At 58.4% G+C, this 19,380-nt stretch overlaps 1 long non-coding RNA gene across 1 annotated transcript; it reads right to left on the minus strand.

Annotated features, from left to right (window-relative positions):
* Positions 1-6,622, minus strand: LOC106008480 (uncharacterized). The gene is made up of 2 exons (XR_015447463.1): positions 6,574-6,622; positions 1-4,913 (listed from the first exon to the last, which is right to left on the minus strand). It is a non-coding gene; the product is annotated as an uncharacterized LOC106008480 (long non-coding RNA).
* Between the last annotated feature and the right edge of the window lie 12,758 nt (positions 6,623-19,380).

Raw genomic sequence — 19,380 nt, forward strand, 5'->3', positions numbered from 1 at the left:
TGAAGCTGGGACAACTTTTATTTCACTGGGCATCACATGCGGGGCACAATACAAATGCTGCCCTCCCTCCACCCAAGCTCCTGTCTGCCCCTACCTGGGCAACACCAGGCCAGCCCTGACAGTCTGGGCATTTCACTGGACCCTCCCTCCAGGCCCAAAGAGCTTCCTCCCATCTGACTTGGGGACAGTGGCACAATTCACCTCTTCCAAGCCCAGGACCACCAAGGAGAGCAGGACAGGATGACCTCAACCCCAGGACAGGGGAGGCCTGATCATGTCCCTCTTGGGGCCGCATGGAACTGTTCCCTACCCCACGTGGAGTGGGTGTCATTAAGAACCCTCAGGGCCAGGGAGAGGGGCCCAGGCACACTCACTCGGCCAAGTCGGGCCAGCTAGTTCCAGAAGCTGTGAGTTGGCACTTAACGGTCAGGGGGCCTAAGGCAGCTTCCTCTTGGGTAACAGGCAGCTGGGAAGGTTCAGCACTCCCCGCTAGGCTTAGGACAGGAGGGGCAGGGCCAGGCATGGTGACACACACATGTCATCCCAGCACTCAGGAAGCTGAGGCAGGAGGACTGCCTGGCTACATAATTCAAAGCCAGCCTGGATTACACAGGGAGACTCAATCTCACGAATCAAAACAGGGAGGAGCTGAGGTGCTAGGCCCAGAGAAGCACAGCTGGCTTAAGGAAGGACCCTCTGTCCTGTCTACCCTGGGACAACGGCTCAGCCTGTTCGAGGTATGGCCATGTTGGGACAACAGGGTCCCTCTGTGCAGACCAAGAGAGGTGGCCTTGGGCTGGGGATTTAGCTCAGTGGTTTCACTGCCTGCTGCGAAAGTGCAAGGACCCGAGTTCCATCCATGGTATCAAAAAACAAAAAAGAGAGGTGGCCTGCAGCAGATGCCTAGACCCAGGCCAGCCCTCTCACCCCGTCCTCCCGTGTCCCCTCCTTCAGACACATCTGCGCCTGTCTGGTCGCCGTGTCAGGACAGCCAGGCTGTGCGCTCCAGGCTCCAGGGGGCTTGACCCCTGTTCCTGCTGAACTGAGCCAGTCTGCACAAATCAACTGTGTTTCAGCTCAGTAGGCACGGGAGGCAGAGCCCGGGGAACTGGGCAACCAGCAGAAAGGTGGGGCGGTGGAGGCGGGGCCCAGGGGACGGAACTTAGCCACTGTGAACACGACTTGGTGCGGACTCTGCTCACAAGCAGCTAAGCCCTGCTCCTCAGGCCTGGCGACGGCTACAGCAGTGGTGGTGGCGGTGGCAGGGCCTCTCCGACACCCCGTCCCCAGGCATGGACAGGCATCCTCAGTGGCAGTGGTGGGCCCGGAGGCAGAGCTCAGGGTCGGTTGGAAATCCCTGGCAATGTGATTTGTGAGACAGCAAATCCCATCCCCAGGAACCCCAGCCGGCCATGGCAAAGGGTGGGAGGCACTGGGCGGGGCCAGAGGCTGGCACCTGAAGGGAAGAGAGAGCAAAGGAGGTGATATGATTTGGGGACACTGCCCTCTCTGGGTCCTCCCTGAATTCCTGGCCCCTGGCAGCAACCTCAGTCCCAGCCCAAGGTGTCGACAGATGCCCAGAGCCCTTCTAGGCCAGGCGGCTGCAGGAGCTCCAGGGCAGCTCCAGCCCTTTCCCCACTCCCCCAGCCTCCCACCCCATGCCCGGGCGACCAAATGGGGCCACACGAGGAGAGAGGAAGCTGAGGGGGGCGGGCAGGTGGGTGAGGAAGTGACCTCACCCCATCTGGCGCCACTTCCTAGAAGCCTGAAGGGCAGAAGGAAACCACCCGGCCTCCCCCTGTGGCCGTCTCCTCAGCCACCAGGCAGGCCCCTGCCCACACCCCCGGGGCGGGGCTACAGGCACCGAGCCCCACATTGGCCTCAGGCATGCATCCACTTCCCCTCCACACAGGACCCAGGCTGCCAGTAGCTGGCCTCCTTACCCAAACACCAGACCAGAGTTCAAGTCCCAAATGCAGTTTCCCAGATGCCCTAGAAGCCTCAGTTTCCCCATCTGTGAAACAGAGCCAAAAGCTGCTACTGAGTAACCCAGTGAGCTTTCACCATGATGTCTGTCACTCACTCAGTCAGCTAGGTATGGGGGCCACTAAATTTGTGAGGCCCAGTACAGAACAAAGATGAGCAAAATTAAGAGTTTCTTTTTCATTTTTCTTTTGTGAAACAGGGTCTCGCTGTGTAGTCCAGGCTTTGAACTCACAAAGTTTCCCAGGCTGGCCTTGAACTCTGCAGTGATCCTCCTGCCTCAGCCTCCCGAGTACTAGGATCATAGGTGTGTGCCACCACTCCTGGCTATAAATAAAGAATTTCACAGGGCTGGGGTGCAGCCCAGCACTAAAGCACGTGCTTAGCATGTTCGAGGCCCTGGGTTCCATCCTCAGCACCACCACCACCAAAAAGTAAAAAGAGGACTTCACAACATTTGGAGCAAAACATTAAACCACGATCAGGTCTTTCCAAGGACAAGTCTGCCAGGGCCGCACTCGCCATGATCCGTGGCTAGAAGAGCCAAACTTAAGAGTCAGTCAGCCAAATTTGAAACCCACCCCCAGGTTCCTAGCTGGGCAGCTCTGGGCAAGTCACTCAAACTCTCTGAGCCTCAGTGCCCCTGAAAAACAGTTACCAAATAGATACCAGTTATCTACATGGAAAGTGGCTGGCAGTGAGGATCCTATGAGTAACGTGTGTCGTCAGGACAGTGCGATACTTTCACTGCCACCCAGCACAAAGAGGCCAGAAGATGGAAACAAGGATCCCACACAGGCAGGACCTTCATGTCCAGATCTGGGGCCAGCCCCAAGGGAAGCGGGCAGCGAGAGATGTCCTGTGCTCCATCCACCCCACAAACATGCACGCAGGCCCATCTTCCCCAGGGGTCCCTGGTCCTGTCCCCTCAGGGTCTGGGGGTGCCAACTGGGAGCAGCCTGGCCCCGCAGGGCAGCCAACCTCCCCGAGCCGCCTCCGGAAGTGAGACAGCATATTCGTGTCCCGGGACGAGAACGGGAAGGGCGGCCATTTGGCCAGGCCTGTTTCCTGTGGGGTTTCCCCTGCACAGAGCCCAGAGCTGGGCCAAGGCCACTCCCCATCCCCACAGGCACAAAAGGTCTGGTCCCGCGTGGAGAGCCCACAGCCACACAGGTGCCCCAGCACTGGGCCCCCTTTACCAATCCCGGGCTCCCCCTCGGGTCCCAAGAGAGCCAAGCTCATGGCATCTGCAGGGATGGAGGACAGGGGCCCTGTGCCGGGCCTCGGAGTGGTCTCCAGGCTGGATGGGGACACCAGTGTGCACCAGAACGCAGACAGAGGCTACGCACCAGACACACACAGGGCCCCGTGCCCCAGGAATGCATCAGGGACGGCTTCCGCCGGGACTCCACCGCCGCTGCCGCCTCCAAGCCTGATCCCCAAATACTTTCCACCCTCACAGAGCAGCTGGGATCGGAAAATACCAAGGACTGCTGGCCCCGCCCTGCCCGCCGCCGCCCAGCCTGTCACTAGCGCTTTGCCTAATGGGCCAGACTCTTAACAGAAGCTCGGTGGGCCGGGCCCCGAGCCAGCCGCCAACCGGGGCTTCCCAGCCCAGCGCCGCCTGACCGCCAGTCCCCCTACCCTCCACCCCAGTTACCCCGGCAGGAACAATAAGGTCTGTCCCCACGAGGTTGGGCAGTCCCGAGGGTTGGCACCCTTGCAAGTGGGAGTCCCATGGCCCACCCAGGGCTGGCCCTGGGGGCAGGCTCAGGATGGGTAAGAGCACACTGAATCATCTGTTATAAATAGGGAGATCAAAGGCATGGCCTGGCCAATCACAGAGCCTGGAGGGGCACCCCCATATCCACCCAGGAAGCCCTTCCCTGAGGGGTACACCCCACCATTGTGTACCCACCTCTACCTGCCACTGAAGTCTATTTCTAAACCCTAGCCTGGAGTTTGGGGGCTACAAGCCTAGAAGAGAGTAAATGGCTTCTTCTTTTTTTTTTTTTTTTTAGAGACTAGGGTTTGAACCAGGGGCCTTCACATTGTGCTCCATCCCCAGGCCTTTATTTTTTATTTTGAGGCAAGGTCTCGCTAAGTTGCCCAGGCTGAGCTCAAACTTGTGATCCTCCTGCCTCAGCCTCCCAGAGTGCTGGGATGACAGGTGAGCACCACCATGTCCAGCTGTATCTGCTTTCTAATGGGCTCTGTCCTCTTTTCATGACACCCCAAAATTCCCCAAACGCGTGGCTCGATGTCCCTGGACTCCCCACGGCATTATGGAGGTTATCTGCCCATAGTTGTGGATGGCAAGAATTAGCATCTCAGAAGCTGCTTTGCTGCCCCTCACCACCCTGCCACATCCCAGACCACCCAGCCGCGGGCCACAGCACAGTGACCACACCCAGGGTGGCGCCAGCCCCAGCACCCTGGGGCAAGGCGCCACTGGAGTATGACTCAGCTGTGCCCAGCATGGCGCATCCTGCTCTACCCAAGAATTCCCACACGCCCACACCCGAAACCCTTGCATACGTCTCCAGGTGAGCGGCCCAGGACCCCAGACAGCAGGGGAGAAAGGGACCAGAGCGCCCCAAAAAGTCTGGAGTCCAGGGCCTGGGCGGGAGAAGCGCAGGGCACGCTGCTCTCCTCTCACATGGGAACTCTCCCCAGTTCTAGATGCATAAGGCAGAGGACAGGGCGATCCCCAGCCGGAGTGAGGTCCCACAGTGAGTCTCACACACAACCAGCCTGTACCTGGCCTAAGGAATACCCAAAGTGGAGCCAGGTGTGGTGGCACGCACCTGTAATCTCAGCAACTCTGGAGACTGAGGCAGGAGAATCGCCATGAGTTCAAGACCAGCCTGGGCTATACAGTTGAGTTCTAGGCCAGCATGGGCTACATGTGAAACCTGTCTCACCTCCACCTCCAAAAAATAAAATAAAAATAACAAAGTCCTGAAAAAAGCGTTGGAGGAAGGTTTTCTAAGACCACCCAAGGTTCCCAGCAGCATCATTCACTGTGGACAGAGCCCCACCCAAGGTGCAGGGCAGATTTCAAAAAGCTCCTGAAGATGGATAAGCCCCACATGGACCTCGGGAGCAGTCAGGTTACCCCAGGGTTTGCACTGGCACTGTCACCCCAGGAATGCATATACACAGCACCTGCCCCAAAGCTGCAGCCCACACACAATATCTGAACATCTGGGCCCCACTTGCGATCAGGCAGGGTGTGGCATGTTTGTGGGGTCCGTGGGAGAACCCCTGAACATCCATCTTTGCTCTCTCCCCTGCAAGCAGGAATTGGAGACACAGAGGCTGGGCCAGCACAGACAGGCCCGACCCCTGGACACGCCCTGTCACGCATGGACTCTGCGTGCCAGCCCGGGGCCCAGCCAGCAGATATTTTAGGGCCCCTCCAGGACCGTGGGCAAGATCTGCTACTAGCTGGGGTCTTGAGGGAGCTCCCAGAGGGAACCCTGCAAGCGCAGGACAAGCTGGCATCAGACCCAGGGCCCGTGCCTTCCCAGGACGGCCGTGCAGGAACACATGTGCCCATGCTGGCCCAGCAGGGCATGTGGGCGAGCGGACAGGGCGTGTCCCACATCACCTCGCCTCTGAGCCAGGCACCTGTTGGGCACTGCCTTCCAGCTTGGGCTGGCCCAGACAAGACTGCCAAGGACATGAGACCACCCTGTCACCGGCGGGCAGCTGGTGGGGGCTGGGAAGGGGACAGGAGACAGCCAGCCAAGGGCACCTCCCAGGCATTCAGGAGGCCCTGGGCCTGGGCCCCAACCGAGCTGGGCAGGAAGGTCAGGGATGGGGCTTGGGACATCCAAGCAAAGCTGGAACCAGAAGTCTCTCTGGGGCAGGCACAGAGAAGCTGGGGTTCAGCCAGGTCATTTTACCCACCTCCTGTAGTGCAAGGGCATGGGGTCCCCAGAGCTGACAGGGCTAGAGAGTCAGCCCTCCAGGAGACCCCCAAACCTGGCCCCTTCCTACCAACATTGCATGAGCTGCTCCTAGAGGGAGCCAGGCGCATCCAGGAGGCAGAGACACCCTGAACCCCAGCTGCACCAGGGCCCACCAGATCGCCCCCACCCACAGGAAACCGTCTCCCTCCACTCACCCCAACTTGTCAAGAACTTGCAAGTGACACCACTTCCCTCTCATCCAGAGAACTCCGGGAGTCCCTTCCCCGTGCTTCTAGCCCAAAGCCAGATAGGGGCCCAGTGGGACCCCTGTGCATAGCTAGCCAAACTCCAAGGCAGGCAGGGACCCTCTCTCTTTGCGCTTCCCAGCAAGTCCCAATAGGTCTCCTGGGGCGGGCCTGAGGGGATGGTTCAGAGCCAGGCCGCCCTTCCCTCATCCGCAGGTAGCGCCCCAGGACTCTGTCGCTACCACCCCAGAAGCCCCTTCCCGGCTTTCCCCCAACTCCCCGCCGCGCCGCCCTCGTTGCCAAGAGTTGGGGACCCCTCCAGGCGCGTCCCCACTCCGCCCGCGAGTCCAGCGCGGAAAAGTTGCCGCTGCCGCTGCGCGCAGACCCCCGGGTCCCCCGGCCCCCTCTCAGGTCCGCGCTCGACTTACCAAGGGGGAAGGGAGCAGGCCGGCTCCCGAAACGCACGCGGCGCTCACCCCACTTGCTGCGGGCCGCAGGGCCCGGGCTTTAAAACCTCGCGGCGCCGGGGGCGGGGCGGGGGGGCGGGGAGGGGCGTCACCGCGCGCGCGCGCGCACACACACACACACACACACACACACACACGCACATACACACACACACAGCCCGTTCCCCAGCTCGGCCTGCTCGCCGGTTTAGGCCCAACTTCTCCCTCCTTGTCCGGATCCGTGATCCGCAATCCGCGTGGGTCTGTGTCCCGGGATCCTCCGCCCACGCCACGCCAGCTTAGGAAGTCCCTCCTCTTATCCCGCCCAGCCTTCGCCTGCTGTCCCGGAGACTTTGCCTCCCTGCCCGGGATACCTAGGCCCGGGTGCTCTGCCCTCTCCAGGCTTCCTGCCATCCACCTACCCAGGAGCTCTAGGAAAATCCCAGCACCCTGTACCCCTGGGGAGCGCAGTCCTTCCTTCCTTCCCTGTGCGCCTGCCTCTGCCTCATTCTCCGGCCTCCCCTCCACGAGGAACACGGAGCCATTGTTCCCAGGACGAGGCCCTGCCTCGGGGCCTGGCCCTGTGCCCAGGTGGGGGGCCGGGAACAGGACTCCATACAGCAGCGGCAGGCAGGCGGGGTGCCCCCTGCGCCCAGCAGCTCCTTGGGCCCGAGCGGCTGCCACTCTGTCCTCCTAAGACACGAAGGCGGGTACACCCCCGGCCACCAACCTGGCCGCGCATCGTACCACGGGGAATCGGCAGGGCCCTATCCAGAGCTAGGTGGGCACTGAGGTGGGGAGAGTTCCCACCCCCCACCCCCCGCATTTCCCGAACGCCGGCCTGGGCACCCACCTCGAGCAACCAGGGTCCCCGCCCTTCCCAAGGATGCTGGGGAGGGGGTGGCTCGGCAGCAAGCCCGGGCAGGGACCTGGACTGGAGGGACAGGTTGGACACCTCTGTGTCACCTCACTTCTCAGAATTCCTCCAGGGTCCCCCTTTTGTCTCTCCCATGTGGGGTCTTCCTGCAAAAGCCACCCCCACCTGCCATTGTGGGGCCTAGGCCTGGGGGCTCCCCAGCTTTCTTCCCCGGGGCCCGAGGTGGAGGCTGGCCGGGGCTGCAGGATTCGGCAGGTTGGGGCAGAGCCTTCCGCCCATGGGGCCCCTGGGAAGAGGATTTGGGGTGGCACAGAATTCCCCAGCTCTGGGCAGGGCCGGAAGGTGGGAAGTTGGCCTCCTGAGGATGGAGTTTCTGGGGTGAGTCTGGGATTCTCCTGAGGACCCACACAGGAATACAGCAAAAATAAACATTGGTCACCCAGAAGTGGAAGGTGACTCTGTGTGTGTGTGTGTGTGTGTGTGAGAGAGAGAGAGAGAGAGAGGGAGACATGGTCTCCTTGTGTAGCCCAGGCTGGCCTCGAACTTGAGGCAGTCCTCTCCTTCAGCCTTCTGCATGCTGGGATGACAGGCATGCACCACTGTGCCTGGCTGAAAGTGATCAAGTTATAATGACATATGTCCTGCATGAGTCTCTCCCCTCAGGTGCCCTACCCTGGCCCTCTGGAACCCTCCCCCAGCACCAGCTTGTGGGGACTCCCAGAGCCCCCAGCCCTTTGGATCCCCTCACATTTGCCCTCACATTTGCCCCCACAAGGCCCCAGCTGCAGCTCCCCGGGGACCACAGCCACCCAGCTCAGAGCTTGCCAAAGTGGCCTATTGATTTTTGTGTCCTATCAGGGAAAGGGGGAGGAGCCAGGGCCAGGGTAAGTCCAGGTCAAGTGGCCAAGTGGCACAGGGCACACATAGGCACGTGCACACCTATTTGTTGATTCTACTGATGTCCACTGAGTACCTGCTGTGTGCTATGTGCGGTTCTGGGCACTTGGAACACACAGGGGACAAGAAAGAAACTCCTGGGGTGAACATCTGCGGGGGGGGGGGATGCACATGGTCAGCAGTTACATGAGTATAAAATATATAGTGTGTTGGAAGCTAAAGGCTGGGGAAATGGGGGGATGGGAGAGCTAGGGTTGGGGTTAGGTGGAACAAATGCAGGCAAGGGAGGAACAGGTATCCAGGAGGTATCCAGAACAGCCAGTGCAAAGGCCCTGGGGCACATGTGTACACTATTTGAGATACAGTGCAAAGCCCAGTTTGATGAGGGTCAGGAGATGGGTGTGGAGTGGAGGAAAACTGAAGTTTCCACTCTTGCTCCCCAACTCTCAGGCTGGATGTCTCTGGCCAAGTGCTCCCACCTCTGTGAGCATCAGTTTCTTTATCTGTAACATAGCTCTGTTGGCCATGGTTGCAAGTCTCCAAAATGCACTTCAGAGGCAGATCAGGCACACACGCCAGCCAGACCAGGTGTGTGGGGGACCAGGTAAGGGATCCTGCCAAGGCGGCGGCCCCACAGGGCACCCTGGCTCACACGCAGGGCGCCTGCCTGGCCCCATGGCAACGCTGCACACAGAGACATCAAACAGGCCTGCCGAGGAAGTCCCACGTCACTGTGGTCAGGGTGGCCCCGCCCCACCCATCCCCGGCTGGCTGGCGGCTGGCGGCTGGCGCTGTCCTAGGCAGGGCCCCCTGCCTCCCGTCACCCTGGCAACTGGCTGTGTTGTGGGCTGTACAGGATCCCTGAGTCCCTACCCCCTCGCCAGGCACTGCCACTGCCCACATCCGGGGAAGGACATGATGGTGGCCATCCAGCTGCCACAAACCAGTGTCCAGAGCCATGGCCAAGACTTTGCCTCCTACCTAGGGTTCAGAGGGCTGGAAGGGACCGGGGCTCTGGGGGGAACCCCAGCCAGGCACCTCACATCCCAAAGACCGGACCCAGGGTCACTAGGGGCACAGGAACAGCGCCCCCCCCCCCAGCCTGGCCCAGCCCCCACCCTGGGCCTGACTCAGCCAGCACAGATGACATCAAGGCCTGGCCGGCCACCCTAACCTGGCACCTCTCCAGAGCTGGGACAGGGGCCGTCCCAAAAGTGTCCCAGGGGCCTGCCCTCTGCGGCCTGGGCCTGGCATGTGGAGGGTTAAGGAGAACCCCTTCTGGGGGTCTCCCCTCTTCATCCTATCCCCCCCCCTTTTGCCGGGAATTTCGGGCCCCAGCCCCTCTGACGTCACTGGGGGTTGCTGTGGAAACCGGTCGAAGTTCCCAAATAAAATTAACGCGGGCGGCTTAAGTTTCCTAGGACTCAGCCGCCGGGTAAACAATGGCGGTGCAGGTGGGGCAGCCGGGCTGTCTTCGTCCTTCACCCCAACTTTGCGAGGACCCGGGGGGTCCCCCAGGCTCGCCCTTTCCGGCCTAATACCCGAGAACCCTGAAGCCCCGAGGGAGCGGGGACACAGATAGGGACAGCGAGGCCACCCTGAGCTGGGAGGTGGGCAAGGTGTCCTTGGAGGGAGCAGAGGGGGACCCCAGAGCCCAGCTCGCTCGCCCCGCCCCGCCCCCGGCCCAGCTGCGGCGCCTCCCAGCTGCCGGACTCCCACATCTGGCGGCCTCGCACTTCCTGTCGCCTGGCGGCCTGGAGCGGGGTAAAAATAACCCGCTCCCCCCCCCCCCATACCCGCTGCCGTAGACGCGGAGCCTCGGCCAGGCAGGGCCAGGAGAAGGGGAGGCGTGAGCTCAAGCCATGGTATAGGGAGAGCTCACTAGGAGCACGGGAGGCGACACCATAGGGTCCCAGCTGCACCCCCGGGAAGAGGAGCTGCAGCTCGGACTGCTGGCAGGCCAGGTTCCAATGCACAGTCACGCACTTAACATTTAGACAAGTTCCCCAAAAGCCTCCTCAGTTTATCTATCTGTAAAATGGAAAATGATAAGTAGTACCCACTTCAAAGCACATCTGCTCAGTCTGGGGTCTCACCTCAGTGGTGAGTACTTGCTTAGCTCATGCAAGGCCCTGGACTCCATCCCCAGCACTACCAAAAACAAAGGAAAAATGTACTTGCTCCATTTTTATCCTTTTCCATCCCAGGGAACCCCTGAGAATCCCTCCAAGTGCAGCTACCACATTAAATACAGAACCAAGTTGGGCATGGTAGTGCATGCCTTTAATCCTAGCACTCAGGAGGCTGAGGCAGGAGGATTGCCTCAAGTTTGAATCCAGCCTAGGCTACATAGTGAGATCCTGTCTCAAAAAACCCAAAAACAAACAAAAAAACAGAACAAGTTCCATTTTACTTCAGATACACAACAGATCTTTTTAAAAGTATAAATGAGTCTCATGCAATATCTGGAACATAATGATAATTTTAAAATTCTCTTACTAAAAAAGTTTACTTGTTCTGCATCTCAAATTTAAATGTATCTGGATGGCCTTTTTTTTGTTGTGGTTAAATCTGCCAACCATATCCCCATTCCCCCATCCTCTGGCCTGAATACACTCCACCAGCCACACTGCCAGGATCACACCTTGGCCCTTCTGCCCATCCGTAGTCTCTGAAGGGGGTATCCTCCCACCTGCTTCTGCTTCTTTATGCTCACTTTTGCCTTGCAAACTCCTGACTGTCCTTCCAGAATCCTTTTTATTTTTTTCAGATTTTTTCTGGTAACAGGATTCATGCTCAGTCCTTTTTAAAATTTTATTTTTACATATATATGTGTGCCCAGATAGAGTGTCCCTAAGTCACTAAGTTTCCCAGGCTGGGATCCTGAACTTGAGATCCTCCTGCCTCAGCCTCCCAAAATGCTGAGATTACAAGTGTGGGTCACTACAATCGGACTCAGCATTCTCCAAGAATCCTTTCACACCTCCCCACTGTGCCCTCTGCGTTTTACTCTTCAGGAACCCAGGACACCTCTTACCTCCTGCATTTGAGGCATTGATTTCATAATTTGAGTAAATTGAACTTTTGGGGGATGTTGCTGTGGATGGAACCTCAGTCTTCCAGCAGGCTACATAGGCACTGTATCAGTGAGCGGCACCTGAGCACCTGAACATTTGATTTCTTTTCTTCTTCTTTTGCCTTTTGGAATTTTGTTCACCTCACTATGTAGCTCAGGCTGGCCTGGAACTACATAGCCAACGCTGTTCTCAAACTCGTGGAGATCCTCCTGCTTCAGACTCCTCCCACACCCTGGTTGTATTTCTTAAACATTCCAGAGGCAGACACTCTAGTGCAGCACAGGGATACCAGGTGAGGGGACCATTAGGGGGTGCTGGGACATCCCGAGTGAGAGGAGGTCCTGGCCCTTGGGGACCTCAGGGGCACGGCAGTCAGGAAGGGGTTGGCACAGCTCTGGAGGGCATAGCCCCAAGGAGCCCCAGGCCCCCAGGCCTTCCCACCCAAGCTCCAGCATGGGCTTGGCATGCGTGCCCCCTCTGGGAAGAGACCTCTCAAATCTGACTGCCACCAGGAGGGGGTTGCGCCCTTAGAGAGGGACTTGGGCATCCGTGTCACCCTACCCCGGACTTGGCCTCCTCTGGCAGAGGAAGTTGACATTCTGTGACTCAGTTACCTGACCTGGGAACCATTCGAGGGCTCTGGCAAACACAAAATCCATGACATAAGATACACAGGTGCGAGAACAGGGTTTGGAACATAGACAGACTTACTCATTAAGTGTTAGCTACTTGGGGGGAGGGGCCCAGACCACACAGCAAAAAGCCAAAAGTCACCGTAACCACGACATCCAGCCCTCCTGACCCCCTATTACAGCCCCAGGCTGCTCCCCAAATCCATCTAGGGAAATGGCATAGACTTGAATCCCTAGTCTGGGGACTCCGCTCAGCCTGGCGGGGGACTCGAACCCTTGTCCGAGGCAGCGCTGCCCGTAGCCAGGTAACGCGCTGTTTGTTGACGGGGGCGGAGCGTCAGTGACTCAGCGCGGCGTGACGGCAGGCGGGCGGCGCTGGCGGCTGGCTGGAGGCCGAGCGCCCCACCCCCACCTACCCCACCCCATCCCACCCCCACGGGGCTTGGGGAAGCGGCGAGTCGGGCCCGTGTCGGGTGCCCTGGGAATCCCGGCTACTCCCTCTTGGTCTGGGCTTCCGAGTTCGTGCCTCAGTTTACCCAGCAGTCAATGGAAGCGTCTTTGCAGGTTGCAGGCACTCCCTACTGGTGAATACAAGGGCAGCTGGCATTAGGACTCAGTGCCACTTAAGGTCTCTTTTTTGTTTTTGTTTTGTGTATGTGTGTGTGTGCGTGTGTATGTGTTTTTGTTTTTGAACCCAGGTCTTCACACTGAGCTACGTCCCGACCTTCTTTTTTTATTTTTAAATTTTGAGCCACAGTCTTGCTAAGTTCCTAAGTTGCCCAGGTTGGACATGAACTTGCGATTCTCCTGCCTCAGCCTCCCAGAGTGCTGGGATGACAGGTTTGCGCTACCTCGCCTTTGTGCTAACCCTGCAATCTCCCCAAGCCTTGGTTGCCCCGTCTGTTAAGGGGACATAGCAAAAACAGGCAAACAGGGATTCTAGGCATCCAGAGGGAGAGGCCGGAGGCCAGCCACCTCAGCGCCCCTGTCTGCTGCCCTGTGGAAGAACCGCATATGGGCAACCCCAAAGAAGGGTGAGGGCCGCGGCCCTGGGGTGGGTGGCACGGGGTGGCCGCGGAGGCCCCCACTTGGAGGCTGAGGCAGGCGGCACCTGCTGCCCGGCGGGGCCTGCGTGAGTCACCGCCCAGCAATGAGCCGTGAGTCACGCTGGGCGGATCCCCCGCGTCCTTGCAGCTCCACAAAGGCGCTTTGAGCTGCGCGCCCCTCCCCCTCCCTCCCGCCGCCCGCTGGGGTGGGCCGGGCACCGAGGCCCCCGGGTTCCCCGGAGCCTGGTCTGGGCCTGCAGGCGCCAGCCTGTTTCCGCCACGTCTGTGAAAAGCCGCCCTCCACATCCCTGCGTACCCCGGGAGGGGGCTCCAGGCCAGCAGAGTCAATGGGGCACTGGTGGGGGTCACAGGCACACGCGGGCAAACTGAGTCAGGCCACCCCGGAGACATTGTAGAAAGAGGCCTCCTTCAGAGCGCAGGACAGCGGGCAGGAAGAAAAGGTGCTGGAGTGCACCCCAGATCTGGGACCCCTCCCCGTGGCCTCCTCAGTTTGGGGCGGGGTCAGAACCCAGAAGGGGAGAGCTGGGCACATCCGTAAGGTCGAAAAATCGAAGGGACACTCAGAAAGTCAGTAATCAATCTATTCTTTTTCGGGACCTTGCTCTTTTGAGGCAGGTGCCAGAACCACTGAGCTAAATGCCCAGCCCTGAAAAATTAGTAATCAAGATGAAACTATTTCTTTACTCTTTGTAGCACTGAGGACTGCATGTACCCAGGCCTTCTCACTGAGCTGCACCCTGGCCCTTTTTGTTTTTTATTTTGAGACAGGGTCTGTCTGTGTTGTTCAATTACCCAGGCTGGGCTCAAATGTGGGATCCTCCTGCCTCAGCCTCTCAGAGAGCTGAGATTACAGGTGTGCATCACCACAACTGGTAAAGATTAAATTGTTTATTAGTGCATGTTTATAGTACATAGTGATTTTGTCCCTTGTGGGGAGTTGGTAATGTGTGCATAACATCTCGATTCTTTTTTCTTTTGGTACTGGGGATCGAACTCCGGTCCTTGCGCTTGTGAGGCAGGCGACGGAACCACTGGGCTAAATCCCCAGCCAAAAGTGCAGCGTTTTTTTTGTTTGTTTGTTTGTTTGTTTTTGTGGTACTGGGGATCGAACTTGGGACCTTGCGCTTTTGTGGCAGGCACTAGAACCACTAAGCTAAATCCCTGGCTCAATTCTTTTTTCAGCTCCTCTCTCCCTGTTCCCTCATCTCTTGTTCCCTTCCCTTTGCAAAAACTCTATTTTCATTCTTCTCTTCTTTTCATCCCTTTCCCTTCCCTTCCTCCCCCACTCTGTCTCTTGTTCCCCTTCCCATTTGAAAAAGATCTCCCTACTTCCTATTACCTTTTATTCTGCTCATTTTTTTTTTTTTTTTTGTACCAGAGATCGAACTCGGGTCCTTGTGCTTGCAAGGCAGGTCCTGGAACCACTGAGCTAAATCCCTGGCCCTAGTCTGCTCATTATTTATACTTTAGGTTTCTCATATAAGAGAAACCTGCAGTATTGAAGCTTGCATGTCTGATTTATTTCACTTAACGTTATGGTTTCAAGGTGTGTCCATTTACCTATGAATGCCTCAAGTTTATCCTTTATAGCAGAGTAGTACTCCATTAAATGAACTATTTTAAAATAAAATCTTTATTGAGATATAATTCACACACTGAGCCAAGTGTGGCGGCACACACCTGTAATCTCAGGACCTGGGAGGCTGAGCCAGGAGGATTGTTCTGAAGTCAGTGCCAGCCCGAGCTACACATGTGAGACCCTGTCTCAAAACAACGAAACAAAACAAACAAAAAAGACAACAACCACAACATGACATCCCCAGGGAAGACAGGTGGAATTTATCTCACAAATAACTGAGGAAGAGAGAAGGCAGTAGGATGTGGCATCCTTCAGCCGAGGGGAAATGTACAAAGGTGACAGATTCTACAGAGAGGTTGGGGACAGCAACTGCTGAGAAAGGGGACCTAACGTGGCTGCTGGTGTCGTGGTATGATCCAGAGGCCACTTGAGGCGTAATGGGAGGGATGGTGGCAGAAGCAGTGTCTAAGAAACATGCTGGGCACACATGTGGGCACTGTGTGACTCACCAGAAGTTTAGGGGCCACATGAAAAGAAAAGGAAAAAGTGGAACTTCATTTATTCATTGTAGTACTAGGGGTTGAACCCAGGTACTTCACAATGAGCTACATCCTCAGTCTGTTTTTATTATGAGACAGTGTCTCCCTAAGTTACCCAGGCCAAGCTTGAACCTTCAATCTTCCTGCCTCAGCTTCCTAAAAAGATGCCTTCTCATTTTACTTTATTTTTATTTTTGGTTTTTTGGAGACAAGGTCTTGCTATGTAGCTCAGGCTGGCCTTGAACTCACTATGTAGCCCAGGCTAGCTTCAAACTCACAGTGACCCTCCTGCCTCAGCCTTCTGAATGCTGGGATTACAGGTATTCGCTACCATGCCTGGCTTCATTTTACTTTAAATTCAAACTCCTCACTGGCTATCAAGGGGTAGCATAACCTCCCCTCCTTAAGAAGCCCTCTCAGGTTGCTCCCAATCCTCCAGGCTGGGCCCTGTCCCTCTCCTGAACCCCCCCATTTTTGGCTCTCAGTGCTGAAACCTGTCGTGTAACCCACCAGCTCCATGACTGTCCCCCACCCCACCCCCAGCAGATGGCAGCAGGCAGGCGTCACATCTGCTGTGTTCCAGGTGTCCCAGCAGTAATGAAAACTACAGTTCTGGTCCCAAACCGGGGGCAGTGGAGCTCGCCTATAATCCCAGGACTCTGGGAGGCTGAGGCAGGAGGATCCCAGGCTCAAGCCCAGCCCAGGCAATGTGTAGACTTAGTGAGACCCTCTCTCAAAGGGCTGGGGATGCAGTTCAGTGCAAAGGGCCTAGATTCAATCCCTAAATCTCCAGTACAAATGAAGGAGGGGGAGGAGGATGGACGAGGAGGGGTGGGGTAGGGAAGCGGGAGGGAGGAAGAAAGAAAAGAAAGTTCTGTCCTGGATTTGACACCTGAGTCGAGGAGACAAAGAATGGCATAACATCCAGTGTATTCAAAGGTGACAAGGCTTTGGGGGAAAACACAGCAGGAGAAAGTAAGGAGAAGCCAGCAATTGGAAAGAAAGGCCCCAGGGTGCTGTCACGGTGACAGTGACCTTGGAACCCTAGGCACTTGTGGGGAGAAGTCCCTTCTGGAATGGCAGTCGTGCAAAGGCCCTGGGGCTGGACTATGCTGGCTGGGTGTGAGGAGCAGAGGGAGGAACGGAGAGGAACAGAGCAGGGGAGGGCAGGAAGGGGACAGGGCAGAAGGTCACATAAGGTTTCCAGTGGGGAGAACAGGACACGGGGGAATGCAGAAGAGAAACAAGTAGAAACAACTAATGCTTCTGGGCAGAGAAGGAAAAGGACTTCGGGCTCACAGCTGCCCTCTGGCGGCTGCAAGGAGAACAGACTGCTGGGAGTAGGAAGGCCCAGGAGGACGGGACTTCTCCAGGAGACAGGACCAGCCGGCCTTGAGGGAGGCCCTCAGGATGGAACGGATGGCAGGAGCTGTCTCTTTTTTCCTTCCCCTGGGGAACTGGACCCAGGGCCTTTCCCCTGAGCTACCCCTAGCCCTTTTTTTTTTGTACCAGGGATCAAACTGAGGACCTTGGGCTTTCGAGGCAGGCAGGTAATCACTCAGCTAAATCCCTAGCCCCACCTCTAGCCCTTTTTGTATTTTACTTTGAGATTCTTTGACAGGATCTTGCTAAATTGCCCAGGTTGCCCTTGAGCTTGGAATCTTTCTGCCTCAGCCTCCCAGAGCGCTGGAATCACAGGCATCCACCGAGCCGGGCTGCAGCTGGCATTTCAGGAGGCAGAGAAGATGGGCAGAAAGACTAGCGCTGCTCTGTCATGAAGGGAACGAGCTGAGAGCCCAGGCCGGCCTGAGACTCACAAAGTTCCTCCTACCACAGCCTCCCAAGTGCTGGGATGACAGGCGTGTGCTACCATGCCTGGCTCTCCTGGCTGGTCCCGAGGAGCACGAGCGACAAGTACACGTGGGGAGACATGGGCACCACCCAAGACCTTAACCAGCCCTCCTAGTGTCCAGTAGCTGCAGCCTTGGGGAACTCTGGTGACAGGCTCTGCGCTGACACAGCTGCTCACATTGGGGTACCCCGGTGGCTGGGGCGGGAAGTCTCCAGGGAGAGGACCAGGAGGAGGCTATGAGTCACAGCCTCATGAGTCAGCACTGGCAGTGGCCCCAGGCCGGGGAGTGGGGGGGCAGTTCCCACGCCCCGAGGAACCAGGAGGCCGGCGCTGGGACTTCCCCACGCTGCTCCCATCCTGGGCAGGCGGGCTCCGAGGTCGCTCAGAGAAGGTGGCGTGAGGGTCTGTGGGTGGACGGGCCACCGGGGCAGGGGACAGGACCCCGCTTTCCCAAGATGGCCCGGCTCAAGAAAGCAGGGCTGCCGCCCTGCACCACTAAGGACTAGAGCGAGACGCGAAGTGACCGGCGGGCAGGGCGCTGCGGGACGAGCGCTAGGGGGCGGTATTCGGACTCTTGCCTGGTGGGGCCTCTCGTACAGGCGTGGCAGACCCACCTAGGGGGTGTATTGGGGAGCCCAACCCGGTCCCCGACGGGAGGGCTCGGGCCTCTGCTGCTCCCTACTGGTGGCTATAGGCACCTGCAGGCAAGCGAGGCCTCAGATGGTCAGAGAGCCGAAAGGCCTGGCAAAAGCCAGCTATGAAGCTGCCTGGCTGTGCCACCCTGGGCTAGACGCTGGCCCTCTCTGGTCCGGTCCGTACTAAGGACAAGATTCCCTTGACTGGCTCTCTGGGAAAGGCTGAGACAATGTCAATCTTCCTGGCACTAGGAAAGAATCCAAAAGAAAGATGAGGGGGCTGGCTACCTTGCACCCAAATAGAATGGAAAATGAGGCTTTTATGTGTCTGTGGATGAGAATGAATCTCATGTATTCCAGAGCCTCTCCTTTTCTAGTTAGCACTGGAGACAGGATGAAAGAGGGACATCAACAGCCTGGTGTGGTGTTGCATGCTGTCACCCAGCATTCGGGAGGGTGAGGCAGGAGGATCCCTGCGAGTTCAAGGCCAGCCTGAGTTATATAGTGCCCTCTTTGCTTGTATGTGTGCCCCTCACCCCAACCCAAGGACTCATCCTGTTCGGGGGTGCTAAGGATGGAGCAAGACTGGATCCCACTAATTTCTTGGCACCTGGGAACAACCATCTCTCTGGGCCAGCTAGAGCTCAGCTTTCTAATTGGGAGGTCAGAAGTGGGGAGAAACTGAGGCAGGAGGGGCTAAAGGGAGGGGAGACTTAGGGCCAGGTAGGGCAAGACTATGCCTCCATGAGAGGCAGAGCCTGGGACTGAGCGGAACTTACGCGTTCTCTCCATCCCCTATGAGGCTGGAGAGGGGGAGAAGGGGGGACTGGTGGGTTCCCTCTTGCAGCCAGGCCTGTCCCAGGTCTGGGGGTGGGTGGGTGCCTGGGGGTCTGGGTGTGCATCTCTGGAGGATTCTGAGAGCCCCCACATCCTGTGTCGGGCCTATGTCCACTGGTCCCAGGGTCCCCCTGGTGCTCTTGGGACCCTCCGGGGACTTTGGGGCAGTTCTGTGAACCTAATCCTTTGCTTCTGGCCAGTGTGGGCCTGGGGTGGCTCCGTGTGCGTTTGTGTGGCTGTGAACTCTGTGCGTCGGGCCGTGCCCCGTCACTGTGACTTGTGTCTGCGCCCCTGGGCTCCAGTTGTGCAGATCCCTCCTGTCCCTGGGCCTCCCAGGCATCTCTCCGCGAGTGGCTGGCGCCCAGGGCCCGCATGTCCCGCCGCGCCCCCGCCCCACGGGTGGCGTCTCAGAGCCCCTGCACCCCCGTCCTCCGCGCGCGTGCGTCTGGGTCCCCGCCCGCGCCCTTGTCCCCCGTGTCCCGCAGGTGTTCCCGCGTGCGTCCGGGGCGCGGGGCTGCAGGCCGGGGAGTGCACGACCAACGGGCGGGGGGAGCGGGCGCGGCGGATCCGAGACAGGCGGGAGCCGCCGCGCCCGGGTCCGAGCCGGCGCTGAGCCCGCCCCGCCCGCGCCCCGGAGCCGCCGAGATGCAGTTTCCGCGCCGGCGCCGCTCGGGGCTTTTCCGGGCGCGGCGTGGAGAGGAGCGGGAGCCGCGCGCGGGGCGGCGAGGTGAGCGGGGCCGGGGGCGGACGGGCGGGGCGGGGTCCCCCGCGCACCTGCTCGGCCCGCGCCCCGCCCC

The sequence above is a fragment of the Heterocephalus glaber genome, unplaced genomic scaffold (genome assembly GCF_053883595.1).
Source record: "Heterocephalus glaber isolate CG9 unplaced genomic scaffold, H.glaber_assembly_v1.0 deba00001760, whole genome shotgun sequence".
NCBI classification, from domain to species: domain Eukaryota; kingdom Metazoa; phylum Chordata; class Mammalia; order Rodentia; family Bathyergidae; genus Heterocephalus; species Heterocephalus glaber.